Genomic DNA, 20,150 nt, shown 5'->3' with positions numbered 1-20,150 from the left:
AAGGCTAAGGCTAAGGCTAAGGCTAATGTGAGGGGTGGCCTCAGTGTCACCCCATCAGCGGCCTAGCTGCCTGAAAAGACAAAGTAGTCCTGGCAGCAATCTTGGGGCAGCCCCGCAGTGCCTTGCGCAAGTCCTCCACAGCCCCACTGCACTTGCGCCTCCAGCCTTTCCCACTCTCCTAACCCTAACCCTAACCCTAACCCTAACCCTAACCCTAAGGCTAAGGCTAAGGCTAAGGCTAATGTGAGGGGTGGCCCCAGTGTCACCCCATCAGCGGCCTAGCTGCCTGAAAAGACAAAGTAGTCCTGGCAGCAATCTTGGGGCAGCCCCGCAGTGCCTTGAGCAAGTCCTCCACAGCCCCACTGCACCTGTGCCTCCAGCCTTTCCCACTCTCCTAACCCTAACCCTAAGGCTAAGGCTAAGGCTAAGGCTAATGGGAGGGGTGGCCTCAGTGTCACCCCATCAGCGGCCTAGCTGCCTGAAAAGACAAAGTAGTCCTGGCAGCAATCTTGGGGCAGCCCCGCAGTGCCTTGCGCAAGTCCTCCACAGCCCCACTGCACCTGCGCCTCCAGCCTTTCCCACTCTCCTAACCCTAACCCTAACCCTAAGGCTAAGGCTAAGGCTAAGGCTAATGTGAGGGGTGGCCCCAGTGTCACCCCATCAGCGGCCTAGCTGCCTGAAAAGACAAAGTAGTCCTGGCAGCAATCTTGGGGCAGCCCCGCAGTGCCTTGCGCAAGTCCTCCACAGCCCCACTGCACCTGGGCCTCCAGCCTTTCCCACTCTCCTAACCCTAACCCTAACCCTAACCCTAAGGCTAAGGCTAATGTGAGGGGTGGCCTCAGTGTCACCCCATCAGCGGCCTAGCTGCCTGAAAAGACAAAGTAGTCCTGGCAGCAATCTTGGGGCAGCCCCGCAGTGCCTTGCGCAAGTCCTCCACAGCCCCACTGCACCTGGGCCTCCAGCCTTTCCCACTCTCCTAATCCTAACCCTAAGGCTAAGGCTAAGGCTAAGGCTAATGTGAGGGGTGGCCTCAGTGTCACCCCATCAGCGGCCTAGCTGCCTGAAAAGACAAAGTAGTCCTGGCAGCAATCTTGGGGCAGCCCCGCAGTGCCTTGCGCAAGTCCTCCACAGCCCCACTGCACTTGCGCCTCCAGCCTTTCCCACTCTCCTAACCCTAACCCTAACCCTAACCCTAACCCTAACCCTAAGGCTAATGGGAGGGGTGGCCTCAGTGTCACCCCATCAGCGGCCTAGCTGCCTGAAAAGACAAAGTAGTCCTGGCAGCAATCTTGGGGCAGCCCCGCAGTGCCTTGCGCAAGTCCTCCACAGCCCCACTGCACCTGGGCCTCCAGCCTTTCCCACTCTACTAATCCTAACCCTAAGGCTAAGGCTAAGGCTAAGGCTAATGTGAGGGGTGGCCTCAGTGTCACCCCATCAGCGGCCTAGCTGCCTGAAAAGACAAAGTAGTCCTGGCAGCAATCTTGGGGCAGCCCCGCAGTGCCTTGCGCAAGTCCTCCACAGCCCCACTGCACTTGCGCCTCCAGCCTTTCCCACTCTCCTAACCCTAACCCTAACCCTAACCCTAACCCTAACCCTAAGGCTAATGTGAGGGGTGGCCCCAGTGTCACCCCATCAGCGGCCTAGCTGCCTGAAAAGACAAAGTAGTCCTGGCAGCAATCTTGGGGCAGCCCCGCAGTGCCTTGCGCAAGTCCTCCACAGCCCCACTGCACCTGCGCCTCCAGCCTTTCCCACTCTCCTAACCCTAACCCTAACCCTAACCCTAATCCTAAGGCTAAGGCTAAGGCTAATGTGAGGGGTGGCCTCAGTGTCACCCCATCAGCGGCCTAGCTGCCTGAAAAGACAAAGTAGTCCTGGCAGCAATCTTGGGGCAGCCCCGCAGTGCCTTGCGCAAGTCCTCCACAGCCCCACTGCACCTGCGCCTCCAGCCTTTCCCACTCTCCTAACCCTAACCCTAACCCTAACCCTAACCCTAACCCTAAGGCTAAGGCTAAGGCTAATGAGAGGGGTGGCCCCAGGGTCACCCCATCAGCGGCCTAGCTGCCTGAAAAGACAAAGTAGTCCTGGCAGCAATCTTGGGGCAGCCCCGCAGTGCCTTGCGCAAGTCCTCCACAGCCCCACTGCACCTGGGCCTCCAGCCTTTCCCACTCTCCTAACCCTAACCCTAAGGCTAAGGCTAAGGCTAAGGCTAATGTGAGGGGTGGCCCCAGTGTCACCCCATCAGCGGCCTAGCTGCCTGAAAAGACAAAGTAGTCCTGGCAGCAATCTTGGGGCAGCCCCGCAGTGCCTTGCGCAAGTCCTCCACAGCCCCACTGCACCTGCGCCTCCAGCCTTTCCCACTCTCCTAACCCTAACCCTAACCCTAACCCTAAGGCTAAGGCTAAGGCTAATGTGAGGGGTGGCCCCAGTGTCACCCCATCAGCGGCCTAGCTGCCTGAAAAGACAAAGTAGTCCTGGCAGCAATCTTGGGGCAGCCCCGCAGTGCCTTGAGCAAGTCCTCCACAGCCCCACTGTACTTGGGCCTCCAGCCTTTCCCACTCTCCTAACCCTAACCCTAACCCTAACCCTAAGGCTAAGGCTAAGGCTAAGGCTAATGTGAGGGGTGGCCTCAGTGTCACCCCATCAGCGGCCTAGCTGCCTGAAAAGACAAAGTAGTCCTGGCAGCAATCTTGGGGCAGCCCCGCAGTGCCTTGCGCAAGTCCTCCACAGCCCCACTGCACCTGGGCCTCCAGCCTTTCCCACTCTCCTAACCCTAACCCTAAGGCTAAGGCTAAGGCTAAGGCTAATGTGAGGGGTGGCCCCAGTGTCACCCCATCAGCGGCCTAGCTGCCTGAAAAGACAAAGTAGTCCTGGCAGCAATCTTGGGGCAGCCCCGCAGTGCCTTGAGCAAGTCCTCCACAGCCCCACTGTACTTGGGCCTCCAGCCTTTCCCACTCTCCTAACCCTAACCCTAACCCTAACCCTAAGGCTAAGGCTAAGGCTAAGGCTAATGTGAGGGGTGGCCTCAGTGTCACCCCATCAGCGGCCTAGCTGCCTGAAAAGACAAAGTAGTCCTGGCAGCAATCTTGGGGCAGCCCCGCAGTGCCTTGCGCAAGTCCTCCACAGCCCCACTGCACCTGGGCCTCCAGCCTTTCCCACTCTCCTAACCCTAACCCTAACCCTAACCCTAAGGCTAAGGCTAATGGGAGGGGTGGCCCCAGTGTCACCCCATCAGCGGCCTAGCTGCCTGAAAAGACAAAGTAGTCCTGGCAGCAATCTTGGGGCAGCCCCGCAGTGCCTTGCGCAAGTCCTCCACAGCCCCACTGCACCTGGGCCTCCAGCCTTTCCCACTCTCCTAACCCTAACCCTAACCCTAACCCTAAGGCTAATGTGAGGGGTGGCCCCAGTGTCACCCCATCAGCGGCCTAGCTGCCTGAAAAGACAAAGTAGTCCTGGCAGCAATCTTGGGGCAGCCCCGCAGTGCCTTGCGCAAGTCCTCCACAGCCCCACTGCACCTGCGCCTCCAGCCTTTCCCACTCTCCTAACCCTAACCCTAACCCTAACCCTAAGGCTAAGGCTAATGTGAGGGGTGGCCCCAGTGTCACTCCATCAGCGGCCTAGCTGCCTGAAAAGACAAAGTAGTCCTGGCAGCAATCTTGGGGCAGCCCCGCAGTGCCTTGCGCAAGTCCTCCACAGCCCCACTGCACCTGGGCCTCCAGCCTTTCCCACTCTCCTAACCCTAACCCTAATCCTAAGGCTAAGGCTAAGGCTAATGTGAGGGGTGGCCCCAGTGTCACCCCATCAGCGGCCTAGCTGCCTGAAAAGACAAAGTAGTCCTGGCAGCAATCTTGGGGCAGCCCCGCAGTGCCTTGCGCAAGTCCTCCACAGCCCCACTGCACCTGTGCCTCCAGCCTTTCCCACTCTCCTAACCCTAACCCTAACCCTAACCCTAAGGCTAAGGCTAATGTGAGGGGTGGCCTCAGTGTCACCCCATCAGCGGCCTAGCTGCCTGAAAAGACAAAGTAGTCCTGGCAGCAATCTTGGGGCAGCCCCGCAGTGCCTTGCGCAAGTCCTCCACAGCCCCACTGCACCTGCGCCTCCAGCCTTTCCCACTCTCCTAACCCTAACCCTAACCCTAACCCTAAGGCTAAGGCTAAGGCTAATGTGAGGGGTGGCCCCAGTGTCACCCCATCAGCGGCCTAGCTGCCTGAAAAGACAAAGTAGTCCTGGCAGCAATCTTGGGGCAGCCCCGCAGTGCCTTGCGCAAGTCCTCCACAGCCCCACTGCACCTGGGCCTCCAGCCTTTCCCACTCTCCTAACCCTAACCCTAACCCTAACCCTAAGGCTAAGGCTAAGGCTAATGTGAGGGGTGGCCTCAGTGTCACCCCATCAGCGGCCTAGCTGCCTGAAAAGACAAAGTAGTCCTGGCAGCAATCTTGGGGCAGCCCCGCAGTGCCTTGCGCAAGTCCTCCACAGCCCCACTGCACCTGGGCCTCCAGCCTTTCCCACTCTCCTAACCCTAACCCTAACCCTAACCCTAAGGCTAAGGCTAATGTGAGGGGTGGCCCCAGTGTCACTCCATCAGCGGCCTAGCTGCCTGAAAAGACAAAGTAGTCCTGGCAGCAATCTTGGGGCAGCCCCGCAGTGCCTTGCGCAAGTCCTCCACAGCCCCACTGCACCTGGGCCTCCAGCCTTTCCCACTCTCCTAACCCTAACCCTAACCCTAACCCTAACCCTAAGGCTAATGTGAGGGGTGGCCCCAGTGTCACCCCATCAGCGGCCTAGCTGCCTGAAAAGACAAAGTAGTCCTGGCAGCAATCTTGGGGCAGCCCCGCAGTGCCTTGCGCAAGTCCTCCACAGCCCCACTGCACCTGTGCCTCCAGCCTTTCCCACTCTCCTAACCCTAACCCTAACCCTAAGGCTAAGGCTAAGGCTAATGTGAGGGGTGGCCTCAGTGTCACCCCATCAGCGGCCTAGCTGCCTGAAAAGACAAAGTAGTCCTGGCAGCAATCTTGGGGCAGCCCCGCAGTGCCTTGCGCAAGTCCTCCACAGCCCCACTGCACCTGCGCCTCCAGCCTTTCCCACTCTCCTAACCCTAACCCTAACCCTAACCCTAACCCTAAGGCTAAGGCTAATGTGAGGGGTGGCCCCAGTGTCACCCCATCAGCGGCCTAGCTGCCTGAAAAGACAAAGTAGTCCTGGCAGCAATCTTGGGGCAGCCCCGCAGTGCCTTGCGCAAGTCCTCCACAGCCCCACTGCACCTGGGCCTCCAGCCTTTCCCACTCTCCTAACCCTAACCCTAACCCTAACCCTAAGGCTAAGGCTAAGGCTAATGTGAGGGGTGGCCTCAGTGTCACCCCATCAACGGCCTAGCTGCCTGAAAAGACAAAGTAGTCCTGGCAGCAATCTTGGGGCAGCCCCGCAGTGCCTTGCGCAAGTCCTCCACAGCCCCACTGCACCTGGGCCTCCAGCCTTTCCCACTCTCCTAACCCTAACCCTAACCCTAACCCTAAGGCTAAGGCTAAGGCTAATGTGAGGGGTGGCCTCAGTGTCACCCCATCAGCGGCCTAGCTGCCTGAAAAGACAAAGTAGTCCTGGCAGCAATCTTGGGGCAGCCCCGCAGTGCCTTGCGCAAGTCCTCCACAGCCCCACTGCACTTGCGCCTCCAGCCTTTCCCACTCTCCTAACCCTAACCCTAACCCTAACCCTAACCCTAAGGCTAATGTGAGGGGTGGCCTCAGTGTCACCCCATCAGCGGCCTAGCTGTCTGAAAAGACAAAGTAGTCCTGGCAGCAATCTTGGGGCAGCCCCGCAGTGCCTTGCGCAAGTCCTCCACAGCCCCACTGCACCTGCGCCTCCAGCCTTTCCCACTCTCCTAATCCTAACCCTAACCCTAAGGCTAAGGCTAAGGCTAATGTGAGGGGTGGCCTCAGTGTCACCCCATCAGCGGCCTAGCTGCCTGAAAAGACAAAGTAGTCCTGGCAGCAATCTTGGGGCAGCCCCGCAGTGCCTTGCGCAAGTCCTCCACAGCCCCACTGCACTTGCGCCTCCAGCCTTTCCCACTCTCCTAACCCTAACCCTAACCCTAACCCTAAGGCTAAGGCTAAGGCTAATGTGAGGGGTGGCCTCAGTGTCACCCCATCAGCGGCCTAGCTGCCTGAAAAGACAAAGTAGTCCTGGCAGCAATCTTGGGGCAGCCCCGCAGTGCCTTGCGCAAGTCCTCCACAGCCCCACTGCACCTGGGCCTCCAGCCTTTCCCACTCTCCTAACCCTAACCCTAACCCTAAGGCTAAGGCTAAGGCTAAGGCTAATGGGAGGGGTGGCCCCAGTGTCACCCCATCAGCGGCCTAGCTGCCTGAAAAGACAAAGTAGTCCTGGCAGCAATCTTGGGGCAGCCCCGCAGTGCCTTGCGCAAGTCCTCCACAGCCCCACTGCACCTGCGCCTCCAGCCTTTCCCACTCTCCTAACCCTAACCCTAACCCTAAGCCTAACCCTAACCCTAAGGCTAATGTGAGGGGTGGCCTCAGTGTCACCCCATCAGCGGCCTAGCTGCCTGAAAAGACAAAGTAGTCCTGGCAGCAATCTTGGGGCAGCCCCGCAGTGCCTTGCGCAAGTCCTCCACAGCCCCACTGCACCTGCGCCTCCAGCCTTTCCCACTCTCCTAACCCTAACCCTAACCCTAACCCTAAGGCTAAGGCTAAGGCTAATGTGAGGGGTGGCCTCAGTGTCACCCCATCAGCGGCCTAGCTGCCTGAAAAGACAAAGTAGTCCTGGCAGCAATCTTGGGGCAGCCCCGCAGTGCCTTGCGCAAGTCCTCCACAGCCCCACTGCACCTGCGCCTCCAGCCTTTCCCACTCTCCTAACCCTAACCCTAACCCTAAGGCTAAGGCTAATGGGAGGGGTGGCCCCAGTGTCACCCCATCAGCGGCCTAGCTGCCTGAAAAGACAAAGTAGTCCTGGCAGCAATCTTGGGGCAGCCCCGCAGTGCCTTGCGCAAGTCCTCCACAGCCCCACTGCACCTGGGCCTCCAGCCTTTCCCACTCTCCTAACCCTAACCCTAACCCTAACCCTAAGGCTAATGTGAGGGGTGGCCCCAGTGTCACCCCATCAGCGGCCTAGCTGCCTGAAAAGACAAAGTAGTCCTGGCAGCAATCTTGGGGCAGCCCCGCAGTGCCTTGCGCAAGTCCTCCACAGCCCCACTGCACCTGCGCCTCCAGCCTTTCCCACTCTCCTAACCCTAACCCTAACCCTAACCCTAAGGCTAAGGCTAATGTGAGGGGTGGCCTCAGTGTCACTCCATCAGCGGCCTAGCTGCCTGAAAAGACAAAGTAGTCCTGGCAGCAATCTTGGGGCAGCCCCGCAGTGCCTTGCGCAAGTCCTCCACAGCCCCACTGCACCTGGGCCTCCAGCCTTTCCCACTCTCCTAACCCTAACCCTAACCCTAACCCTAACCCTAAGGCTAAGGCTAATGTGAGGGGTGGCCCCAGTGTCACCCCATCAGCGGCCTAGCTGCCTGAAAAGACAAAGTAGTCCTGGCAGCAATCTTGGGGCAGCCCCGCAGTGCCTTGCGCAAGTCCTCCACAGCCCCACTGCACCTGTGCCTCCAGCCTTTCCCACTCTCCTAACCCTAACCCTAACCCTAACCCTAAGGCTAAGGCTAATGTGAGGGGTGGCCTCAGTGTCACCCCATCAGCGGCCTAGCTGCCTGAAAAGACAAAGTAGTCCTGGCAGCAATCTTGGGGCAGCCCCGCAGTGCCTTGCGCAAGTCCTCCACAGCCCCACTGCACCTGCGCCTCCAGCCTTTCCCACTCTCCTAACCCTAACCCTAACCCTAACCCTAAGGCTAAGGCTAAGGCTAATGTGAGGGGTGGCCCCAGTGTCACCCCATCAGCGGCCTAGCTGCCTGAAAAGACAAAGTAGTCCTGGCAGCAATCTTGGGGCAGCCCCGCAGTGCCTTGCGCAAGTCCTCCACAGCCCCACTGCACCTGGGCCTCCAGCCTTTCCCACTCTCCTAATCCTAACCCTAAGGCTAAGGCTAAGGCTAAGGCTAATGTGAGGGGTGGCCTCAGTGTCACCCCATCAGCGGCCTAGCTGCCTGAAAAGACAAAGTAGTCCTGGCAGCAATCTTGGGGCAGCCCCGCAGTGCCTTGCGCAAGTCCTCCACAGCCCCACTGCACTTGCGCCTCCAGCCTTTCCCACTCTCCTAACCCTAACCCTAACCCTAACCCTAACCCTAAGGCTAAGGCTAATGTGAGGGGTGGCCCCAGTGTCACCCCATCAGCGGCCTAGCTGCCTGAAAAGACAAAGTAGTCCTGGCAGCAATCTTGGGGCAGCCCCGCAGTGCCTTGCGCAAGTCCTCCACAGCCCCACTGCACCTGGGCCTCCAGCCTTTCCCACTCTCCTAATCCTAACCCTAAGGCTAAGGCTAAGGCTAAGGCTAATGTGAGGGGTGGCCTCAGTGTCACCCCATCAGCGGCCTAGCTGCCTGAAAAGACAAAGTAGTCCTGGCAGCAATCTTGGGGCAGCCCCGCAGTGCCTTGCGCAAGTCCTCCACAGCCCCACTGCACTTGCGCCTCCAGCCTTTCCCACTCTCCTAACCCTAACCCTAACCCTAACCCTAACCCTAAGGCTAAGGCTAATGTGAGGGGTGGCCCCAGTGTCACCCCATCAGCGGCCTAGCTGCCTGAAAAGACAAAGTAGTCCTGGCAGCAATCTTGGGGCAGCCCCGCAGTGCCTTGCGCAAGTCCTCCACAGCCCCACTGCACCTGCGCCTCCAGCCTTTCCCACTCTCCTAACCCTAACCCTAACCCTAACCCTAATCCTAAGGCTAAGGCTAAGGCTAATGTGAGGGGTGGCCTCAGTGTCACCCCATCAGCGGCCTAGCTGCCTGAAAAGACAAAGTAGTCCTGGCAGCAATCTTGGGGCAGCCCCGCAGTGCCTTGCGCAAGTCCTCCACAGCCCCACTGCACCTGCGCCTCCAGCCTTTCCCACTCTCCTAACCCTAACCCTAACCCTAACCCTAACCCTAACCCTAAGGCTAAGGCTAAGGCTAATGAGAGGGGTGGCCCCAGGGTCACCCCATCAGCGGCCTAGCTGCCTGAAAAGACAAAGTAGTCCTGGCAGCAATCTTGGGGCAGCCCCGCAGTGCCTTGCGCAAGTCCTCCACAGCCCCACTGCACCTGGGCCTCCAGCCTTTCCCACTCTCCTAACCCTAACCCTAAGGCTAAGGCTAAGGCTAAGGCTAATGTGAGGGGTGGCCTCAGTGTCACCCCATCAGCGGCCTAGCTGCCTGAAAAGACAAAGTAGTCCTGGCAGCAATCTTGGGGCAGCCCCGCAGTGCCTTGCGCAAGTCCTCCACAGCCCCACTGCACCTGCGCCTCCAGCCTTTCCCACTCTCCTAACCCTAACCCTAACCCTAACCCTAAGGCTAAGGCTAAGGCTAATGTGAGGGGTGGCCCCAGTGTCACCCCATCAGCGGCCTAGCTGCCTGAAAAGACAAAGTAGTCCTGGCAGCAATCTTGGGGCAGCCCCGCAGTGCCTTGAGCAAGTCCTCCACAGCCCCACTGTACTTGGGCCTCCAGCCTTTCCCACTCTCCTAACCCTAACCCTAACCCTAACCCTAAGGCTAAGGCTAAGGCTAAGGCTAATGTGAGGGGTGGCCTCAGTGTCACCCCATCAGCGGCCTAGCTGCCTGAAAAGACAAAGTAGTCCTGGCAGCAATCTTGGGGCAGCCCCGCAGTGCCTTGCGCAAGTCCTCCACAGCCCCACTGCACCTGGGCCTCCAGCCTTTCCCACTCTCCTAACCCTAACCCTAAGGCTAAGGCTAAGGCTAAGGCTAATGTGAGGGGTGGCCCCAGTGTCACCCCATCAGCGGCCTAGCTGCCTGAAAAGACAAAGTAGTCCTGGCAGCAATCTTGGGGCAGCCCCGCAGTGCCTTGCGCAAGTCCTCCACAGCCCCACTGCACCTGGGCCTCCAGCCTTTCCCACTCTCCTAACCCTAACCCTAACCCTAACCCTAAGGCTAAGGCTAATGTGAGGGGTGGCCCCAGTGTCACCCCATCAGCGGCCTAGCTGCCTGAAAAGACAAAGTAGTCCTGGCAGCAATCTTGGGGCAGCCCCGCAGTGCCTTGCGCAAGTCCTCCACAGCCCCACTGCACCTGGGCCTCCAGCCTTTCCCACTCTCCTAACCCTAACCCTAACCCTAACCCTAAGGCTAATGTGAGGGGTGGCCCCAGTGTCACCCCATCAGCGGCCTAGCTGCCTGAAAAGACAAAGTAGTCCTGGCAGCAATCTTGGGGCAGCCCCGCAGTGCCTTGCGCAAGTCCTCCACAGCCCCACTGCACCTGCGCCTCCAGCCTTTCCCACTCTCCTAACCCTAACCCTAACCCTAACCCTAAGGCTAAGGCTAATGTGAGGGGTGGCCCCAGTGTCACTCCATCAGCGGCCTAGCTGCCTGAAAAGACAAAGTAGTCCTGGCAGCAATCTTGGGGCAGCCCCGCAGTGCCTTGCGCAAGTCCTCCACAGCCCCACTGCACCTGCGCCTCCAGCCTTTCCCACTCTCCTAACCCTAACCCTAACCCTAAGGCTAAGGCTAAGGCTAATGTGAGGGGTGGCCCCAGTGTCACCCCATCAGCGGCCTAGCTGCCTGAAAAGACAAAGTAGTCCTGGCAGCAATCTTGGGGCAGCCCCGCAGTGCCTTGCGCAAGTCCTCCACAGCCCCACTGCACCTGTGCCTCCAGCCTTTCCCACTCTCCTAACCCTAACCCTAACCCTAACCCTAACCCTAAGGCTAATGTGAGGGGTGGCCTCAGTGTCACCCCATCAGCGGCCTAGCTGCCTGAAAAGACAAAGTAGTCCTGGCAGCAATCTTGGGGCAGCCCCGCAGTGCCTTGCGCAAGTCCTCCACAGCCCCACTGCACCTGCGCCTCCAGCCTTTCCCACTCTCCTAACCCTAACCCTAACCCTAACCCTAAGGCTAAGGCTAAGGCTAATGTGAGGGGTGGCCCCAGTGTCACCCCATCAGCGGCCTAGCTGCCTGAAAAGACAAAGTAGTCCTGGCAGCAATCTTGGGGCAGCCCCGCAGTGCCTTGCGCAAGTCCTCCACAGCCCCACTGCACCTGGGCCTCCAGCCTTTCCCACTCTCCTAACCCTAACCCTAACCCTAACCCTAAGGCTAAGGCTAAGGCTAATGTGAGGGGTGGCCTCAGTGTCACCCCATCAGCGGCCTAGCTGCCTGAAAAGACAAAGTAGTCCTGGCAGCAATCTTGGGGCAGCCCCGCAGTGCCTTGCGCAAGTCCTCCACAGCCCCACTGCACCTGGGCCTCCAGCCTTTCCCACTCTCCTAACCCTAACCCTAACCCTAACCCTAAGGCTAAGGCTAATGTGAGGGGTGGCCCCAGTGTCACTCCATCAGCGGCCTAGCTGCCTGAAAAGACAAAGTAGTCCTGGCAGCAATCTTGGGGCAGCCCCGCAGTGCCTTGCGCAAGTCCTCCACAGCCCCACTGCACCTGGGCCTCCAGCCTTTCCCACTCTCCTAACCCTAACCCTAACCCTAACCCTAAGGCTAAGGCTAATGTGAGGGGTGGCCCCAGTGTCACCCCATCAGCGGCCTAGCTGCCTGAAAAGACAAAGTAGTCCTGGCAGCAATCTTGGGGCAGCCCCGCAGTGCCTTGCGCAAGTCCTCCACAGCCCCACTGCACCTGTGCCTCCAGCCTTTCCCACTCTCCTAACCCTAACCCTAACCCTAACCCTAAGGCTAAGGCTAATGTGAGGGGTGGCCTCAGTGTCACCCCATCAGCGGCCTAGCTGCCTGAAAAGACAAAGTAGTCCTGGCAGCAATCTTGGGGCAGCCCCGCAGTGCCTTGCGCAAGTCCTCCACAGCCCCACTGCACCTGGGCCTCCAGCCTTTCCCACTCTCCTAACCCTAACCCTAACCCTAACCCTAAGGCTAAGGCTAAGGCTAATGTGAGGGGTGGCCTCAGTGTCACCCCATCAGCGGCCTAGCTGCCTGAAAAGACAAAGTAGTCCTGGCAGCAATCTTGGGGCAGCCCCGCAGTGCCTTGCGCAAGTCCTCCACAGCCCCACTGCACCTGGGCCTCCAGCCTTTCCCACTCTCCTAACCCTAACCCTAATCCTAACCCTAACCCTAAGGCTAAGGCTAATGTGAGGGGTGGCCTCAGTGTCACCCCATCAGCGGCCTAGCTGCCTGAAAAGACAAAGTAGTCCTGGCAGCAATCTTGGGGCAGCCCCGCAGTGCCTTGCGCAAGTCCTCCACAGCCCCACTGCACCTGCGCCTCCAGCCTTTCCCACTCTCCTAACCCTAACCCTAACCCTAACCCTAAGGCTAAGGCTAATGTGAGGGGTGGCCCCAGTGTCACCCCATCAGCGGCCTAGCTGCCTGAAAAGACAAAGTAGTCCTGGCAGCAATCTTGGGGCAGCCCCGCAGTGCCTTGCGCAAGTCCTCCACAGCCCCACTGCACCTGGGCCTCCAGCCTTTCCCACTCTCCTAACCCTAACCCTAACCCTAACCCTAAGGCTAAGGCTAAGGCTAATGTGAGGGGTGGCCTCAGTGTCACCCCATCAGCGGCCTAGCTGCCTGAAAAGACAAAGTAGTCCTGGCAGCAATCTTGGGGCAGCCCCGCAGTGCCTTGCGCAAGTCCTCCACAGCCCCACTGCACCTGGGCCTCCAGCCTTTCCCACTCTCCTAACCCTAACCCTAATCCTAACCCTAACCCTAAGGCTAAGGCTAATGTGAGGGGTGGCCTCAGTGTCACCCCATCAGCGGCCTAGCTGCCTGAAAAGACAAAGTAGTCCTGGCAGCAATCTTGGGGCAGCCCCGCAGTGCCTTGCGCAAGTCCTCCACAGCCCCACTGCACTTGCGCCTCCAGCCTTTCCCACTCTCCTAACCCTAACCCTAACCCTAACCCTAACCCTAAGGCTAATGTGAGGGGTGGCCTCAGTGTCACCCCATCAGCGGCCTAGCTGTCTGAAAAGACAAAGTAGTCCTGGCAGCAATCTTGGGGCAGCCCCGCAGTGCCTTGCGCAAGTCCTCCACAGCCCCACTGCACCTGCGCCTCCAGCCTTTCCCACTCTCCTAATCCTAACCCTAACCCTAAGGCTAAGGCTAAGGCTAATGTGAGGGGTGGCCTCAGTGTCACCCCATCAGCGGCCTAGCTGCCTGAAAAGACAAAGTAGTCCTGGCAGCAATCTTGGGGCAGCCCCGCAGTGCCTTGCGCAAGTCCTCCACAGCCCCACTGCACTTGCGCCTCCAGCCTTTCCCACTCTCCTAACCCTAACCCTAACCCTAACCCTAAGGCTAAGGCTAAGGCTAATGTGAGGGGTGGCCTCAGTGTCACCCCATCAGCGGCCTAGCTGCCTGAAAAGACAAAGTAGTCCTGGCAGCAATCTTGGGGCAGCCCCGCAGTGCCTTGCGCAAGTCCTCCACAGCCCCACTGCACCTGGGCCTCCAGCCTTTCCCACTCTCCTAACCCTAACCCTAACCCTAAGGCTAAGGCTAAGGCTAAGGCTAATGGGAGGGGTGGCCCCAGTGTCACCCCATCAGCGGCCTAGCTGCCTGAAAAGACAAAGTAGTCCTGGCAGCAATCTTGGGGCAGCCCCGCAGTGCCTTGCGCAAGTCCTCCACAGCCCCACTGCACCTGGGCCTCCAGCCTTTCCCACTCTCCTAACCCTAACCCTAACCCTAAGCCTAACCCTAACCCTAAGGCTAATGTGAGGGGTGGCCTCAGTGTCACCCCATCAGCGGCCTAGCTGCCTGAAAAGACAAAGTAGTCCTGGCAGCAATCTTGGGGCAGCCCCGCAGTGCCTTGCGCAAGTCCTCCACAGCCCCACTGCACCTGCGCCTCCAGCCTTTCCCACTCTCCTAACCCTAACCCTAACCCTAACCCTAAGGCTAAGGCTAAGGCTAATGTGAGGGGTGGCCTCAGTGTCACCCCATCAGCGGCCTAGCTGCCTGAAAAGACAAAGTAGTCCTGGCAGCAATCTTGGGGCAGCCCCGCAGTGCCTTGCGCAAGTCCTCCACAGCCCCACTGCACCTGCGCCTCCAGCCTTTCCCACTCTCCTAACCCTAACCCTAACCCTAACCCTAAGGCTAATGTGAGGGGTGGCCCCAGTGTCACCCCATCAGCGGCCTAGCTGCCTGAAAAGACAAAGTAGTCCTGGCAGCAATCTTGGGGCAGCCCCGCAGTGCCTTGCGCAAGTCCTCCACAGCCCCACTGCACCTGCGCCTCCAGCCTTTCCCACTCTCCTAACCCTAACCCTAAGGCTAAGGCTAAGGCTAAGGCTAATGTGAGGGGTGGCCCCAGTGTCACCCCATCAGCGGCCTAGCTGCCTGAAAAGACAAAGTAGTCCTGGCAGCAATCTTGGGGCAGCCCCGCAGTGCCTTGCGCAAGTCCTCCACAGCCCCACTGCACCTGCGCCTCCAGCCTTTCCCACTCTCCTAACCCTAACCCTAACCCTAACCCTAAGGCTAAGGCTAAGGCTAATGTGAGGGGTGGCCCCAGTGTCACCCCATCAGCGGCCTAGCTGCCTGAAAAGACAAAGTAGTCCTGGCAGCAATCTTGGGGCAGCCCCGCAGTGCCTTGAGCAAGTCCTCCACAGCCCCACTGTACTTGGGCCTCCAGCCTTTCCCACTCTCCTAACCCTAACCCTAACCCTAACCCTAAGGCTAAGGCTAAGGCTAAGGCTAATGTGAGGGGTGGCCTCAGTGTCACCCCATCAGCGGCCTAGCTGCCTGAAAAGACAAAGTAGTCCTGGCAGCAATCTTGGGGCAGCCCCGCAGTGCCTTGCGCAAGTCCTCCACAGCCCCACTGCACCTGCGCCTCCAGCCTTTCCCACTCTCCTAACCCTAACCCTAACCCTAAGGCTAAGGCTAAGGCTAATGTGAGGGGTGGCCCCAGTGTCACCCCATCAGCGGCCTAGCTGCCTGAAAAGACAAAGTAGTCCTGGCAGCAATCTTGGGGCAGCCCCGCAGTGCCTTGCGCAAGTCCTCCACAGCCCCACTGCACCTGGGCCTCCAGCCTTTCCCACTCTCCTAACCCTAACCCTAACCCTAAGGCTAAGGCTAATGGGAGGGGTGGCCCCAGTGTCACCCCATCAGCGGCCTAGCTGCCTGAAAAGACAAAGTAGTCCTGGCAGCAATCTTGGGGCAGCCCCGCAGTGCCTTGCGCAAGTCCTCCACAGCCCCACTGCACCTGGGCCTCCAGCCTTTCCCACTCTCCTAACCCTAACCCTAACCCTAACCCTAAGGCTAATGTGAGGGGTGGCCCCAGTGTCACCCCATCAGCGGCCTAGCTGCCTGAAAAGACAAAGTAGTCCTGGCAGCAATCTTGGGGCAGCCCCGCAGTGCCTTGCGCAAGTCCTCCACAGCCCCACTGCACCTGCGCCTCCAGCCTTTCCCACTCTCCTAACCCTAACCCTAACCCTAACCCTAAGGCTAAGGCTAATGTGAGGGGTGGCCTCAGTGTCACTCCATCAGCGGCCTAGCTGCCTGAAAAGACAAAGTAGTCCTGGCAGCAATCTTGGGGCAGCCCCGCAGTGCCTTGCGCAAGTCCTCCACAGCCCCACTGCACCTGGGCCTCCAGCCTTTCCCACTCTCCTAACCCTAACCCTAACCCTAACCCTAAGGCTAAGGCTAATGTGAGGGGTGGCCCCAGTGTCACCCCATCAGCGGCCTAGCTGCCTGAAAAGACAAAGTAGTCCTGGCAGCAATCTTGGGGCAGCCCCGCAGTGCCTTGCGCAAGTCCTCCACAGCCCCACTGCACCTGTGCCTCCAGCCTTTCCCACTCTCCTAACCCTAACCCTAACCCTAACCCTAAGGCTAAGGCTAATGTGAGGGGTGGCCTCAGTGTCACCCCATCAGCGGCCTAGCTGCCTGAAAAGACAAAGTAGTCCTGGCAGCAATCTTGGGGCAGCCCCGCAGTGCCTTGCGCAAGTCCTCCACAGCCCCACTGCACCTGCGCCTCCAGCCTTTCCCACTCTCCTAACCCTAACCCTAACCCTAACCCTAAGGCTAAGGCTAAGGCTAATGTGAGGGGTGGCCCCAGTGTCACCCCATCAGCGGCCTAGCTGCCTGAAAAGACAAAGTAGTCCTGGCAGCAATCTTGGGGCAGCCCCGCAGTGCCTTGCGCAAGTCCTCCACAGCCCCACTGCACCTGGGCCTCCAGCCTTTCCCACTCTCCTAACCCTAACCCTAACCCTAACCCTAAGGCTAAGGCTAATGTGAGGGGTGGCCTCAGTGTCACCCCATCAGCGGCCTAGCTGCCTGAAAAGACAAAGTAGTCCTGGCAGCAATCTTGGGGCAGCCCCGCAGTGCCTTGCGCAAGTCCTCCACAGCCCCACTGCACCTGGGCCTCCAGCCTTTCCCACTCTCCTAACCCTAACCCTAATCCTAACCCTAACCCTAAGGCTAAGGCTAATGTGAGGGGTGGCCTCAGTGTCACCCCATCAGCGGCCTAGCTGCCTGAAAAGACAAAGTAGTCCTGGCAGCAATCTTGGGGCAGCCCCGCAGTGCCTTGCGCAAGTCCTCCACAGCCCCACTGCACTTGCGCCTCCAGCCTTTCCCACTCTCCTAACCCTAACCCTAACCCTAACCCTAACCCTAAGGCTAATGTGAGGGGTGGCCTCAGTGTCACCCCATCAGCGGCCTAGCTGTCTGAAAAGACAAAGTAGTCCTGGCAGCAATCTTGGGGCAGCCCCGCAGTGCCTTGCGCAAGTCCTCCACAGCCCCACTGCACCTGCGCCTCCAGCCTTTCCCACTCTCCTAATCCTAACCCTAACCCTAACCCTAAGGCTAAGGCTAATGTGAGGGGTGGCCTCAGTGTCACCCCATCAGCGGCCTAGCTGCCTGAAAAGACAAAGTAGTCCTGGCAGCAATCTTGGGGCAGCCCCGCAGTGCCTTGCGCAAGTCCTCCACAGCCCCACTGCACTTGCGCCTCCAGCCTTTCCCACTCTCCTAACCCTAACCCTAACCCTAACCCTAAGGCTAAGGCTAAGGCTAATGTGAGGGGTGGCCTCAGTGTCACCCCATCAGCGGCCTAGCTGCCTGAAAAGACAAAGTAGTCCTGGCAGCAATCTTGGGGCAGCCCCGCAGTGCCTTGCGCAAGTCCTCCACAGCCCCACTGCACCTGGGCCTCCAGCCTTTCCCACTCTCCTAACCCTAACCCTAACCCTAAGGCTAAGGCTAAGGCTAAGGCTAATGGGAGGGGTGGCCCCAGTGTCACCCCATCAGCGGCCTAGCTGCCTGAAAAGACAAAGTAGTCCTGGCAGCAATCTTGGGGCAGCCCCGCAGTGCCTTGCGCAAGTCCTCCACAGCCCCACTGCACCTGCGCCTCCAGCCTTTCCCACTCTCCTAACCCTAACCCTAACCCTAACCCTAACCCTAAGGCTAAGGCTAATGTGAGGGGTGGCCTCAGTGTCACCCCATCAGCGGCCTAGCTGCCTGAAAAGACAAAGTAGTCCTGGCAGCAATCTTGGGGCAGCCCCGCAGTGCCTTGCGCAAGTCCTCCACAGCCCCACTGCACCTGCGCCTCCAGCCTTTCCCACTCTCCTAACCCTAACCCTAACCCTAACCCTAAGGCTAAGGCTAAGGCTAATGTGAGGGGTGGCCTCAGTGTCACCCCATCAGCGGCCTAGCTGCCTGAAAAGACAAAGTAGTCCTGGCAGCAATCTTGGGGCAGCCCCGCAGTGCCTTGCGCAAGTCCTCCACAGCCCCACTGCACCTGCGCCTCCAGCCTTTCCCACTCTCCTAACCCTAACCCTAACCCTAACCCTAAGGCTAATGTGAGGGGTGGCCCCAGTGTCACCCCATCAGCGGCCTAGCTGCCTGAAAAGACAAAGTAGTCCTGGCAGCAATCTTGGGGCAGCCCCGCAGTGCCTTGCGCAAGTCCTCCACAGCCCCACTGCACCTGCGCCTCCAGCCTTTCCCACTCTCCTAACCCTAACCCTAACCCTAACCCTAAGGCTAAGGCTAAGGCTAATGTGAGGGGTGGCCTCAGTGTCACCCCATCAGCGGCCTAGCTGCCTGAAAAGACAAAGTAGTCCTGGCAGCAATCTTGGGGCAGCCCCGCAGTGCCTTGCGCAAGTCCTCCACAGCCCCACTGCACCTGGGCCTCCAGCCTTTCCCACTCTCCTAACCCTAACCCTAACCCTAACCCTAAGGCTAAGGCTAATGTGAGGGGTGGCCCCAGTGTCACCCCATCAGCGGCCTAGCTGCCTGAAAAGACAAAGTAGTCCTGGCAGCAATCTTGGGGCAGCCCCGCAGTGCCTTGCGCAAGTCCTCCACAGCCCCACTGCACCTGCGCCTCCAGCCTTTCCCACTCTCCTAACCCTAACCCTAAGGCTAAGGCTAAGGCTAATGTGAGGGGTGGCCCCAGTGTCACCCCATCAGCGGCCTAGCTGCCTGAAAAGACAAAGTAGTCCTGGCAGCAATCTTGGGGCAGCCCCGCAGTGCCTTGCGCAAGTCCTCCACAGCCCCACTGCACCTGGGCCTCCAGCCTTTCCCACTCTCCTAACCCTAACCCTAACCCTAACCCTAAGGCTAAGGCTAATGTGAGGGGTGGCCCCAGTGTCACCCCATCAGCGGCCTAGCTGCCTGAAAAGACAAAGTAGTCCTGGCAGCAATCTTGGGGCAGCCCCGCAGTGCCTTGCGCAAGTCCTCCACAGCCCCACTGCACCTGGGCCTCCAGCCTTTCCCACTCTCCTAACCCTAACCCTAACCCTAACCCTAAGGCTAAGGCTAAGGCTAATGTGAGGGGTGGCCTCAGTGTCACCCCATCAGCAGCCTAGCTGCCTGAAAAGACAAAGTAGTCCTGGCAGCAATCTTGGGGCAGCCCCGCAGTGCCTTGCGCAAGTCCTCCACAGCCCCACTGCACCTGCGCCTCCAGCCTTTCCCACTCTCCTAACCCTAACCCTAACCCTAACCCTAACCCTAAGGCTAATGTGAGGGGTGGCCCCAGTGTCACCCCATCAGCGGCCTAGCTGCCTGAAAAGACAAAGTAGTCCTGGCAGCAATCTTGGGGCAGCCCCGCAGTGCCTTGCGCAAGTCCTCCACAGCCCCACTGCACCTGGGCCTCCAGCCTTTCCCACTCTCCTAACCCTAACCCTAACCCTAACCCTAACCCTAAGGCTAAGGCTAAGGCTAATGTGAGGGGTGGCCTCAGTGTCACCCCATCAGCGGCCTAGCTGCCTGAAAAGACAAAGTAGTCCTGGCAGCAATCTTGGGGCAGCCCCGCAGTGCCTTGCGCAAGTCCTCCACAGCCCCACTGCACCTGCGCCTCCAGCCTTTCCCACTCTCCTAACCCTAACCCTAACCCTAACCCTAACCCTAAGGCTAAGGCTAATGTGAGGGGTGGCCCCAGTGTCACCCCATCAGCGGCCTAGCTGCCTGAAAAGACAAAGTAGTCCTGGCAGCAATCTTGGGGCAGCCCCGCAGTGCCTTGCGCAAGTCCTCCACAGCCCCACTGCACCTGCGCCTCCAGCCTTTCCCACTCTCCTAACCCTAACCCTAACCCTAAGGCTAAGGCTAAGGCTAATGTGAGGGGTGGCCCCAGTGTCACCCCATCAGCGGCCTAGCTGCCTGAAAAGACAAAGTAGTCCTGGCAGCAATCTTGGGGCAGCCCCGCAGTGCCTTGCGCAAGTCCTCCACAGCCCCACTGCACCTGCGCCTCCAGCCTTTCCCACTCTCCTAACCCTAACCCTAACCCTAACCCTAAGGCTAAGGCTAAGGCTAATGTGAGGGGTGGCCTCAGTGTCACCCCATCAGCGGCCTAGCTGCCTGAAAAGACAAAGTAGTCCTGGCAGCAATCTTGGGGCAGCCCCGCAGTGCCTTGCGCAAGTCCTCCACAGCCCCACTGCACCTGCGCCTCCAGCCTTTCCCACTCTCCTAACCCTAACCCTAACCCTAACCCTAAGGCTAACCCTAAGGCTAATGTGAGGGGTGGCCTCAGTGTCACCCCATCAGCGGCCTAGCTGCCTGAAAAGACAAAGTAGTCCTGGCAGCAATCTTGGGGCAGCCCCGCAGTGCCTTGCGCAAGTCCTCCACAGCCCCACTGCACCTGCGCCTCCAGCCTTTCCCACTCTCCTAACCCTAACCCTAACCCTAATCCTAAGGCTAAGGCTAAGGCTAATGTGAGGGGTGG

Source organism: Struthio camelus, chromosome 7 (assembly GCF_040807025.1).
Source record: "Struthio camelus isolate bStrCam1 chromosome 7, bStrCam1.hap1, whole genome shotgun sequence".
NCBI classification, from domain to species: domain Eukaryota; kingdom Metazoa; phylum Chordata; class Aves; order Struthioniformes; family Struthionidae; genus Struthio; species Struthio camelus.
The sequence above is the reverse complement of the archived record's forward strand: the minus strand, read 5'-3'. Positions refer to the sequence as shown.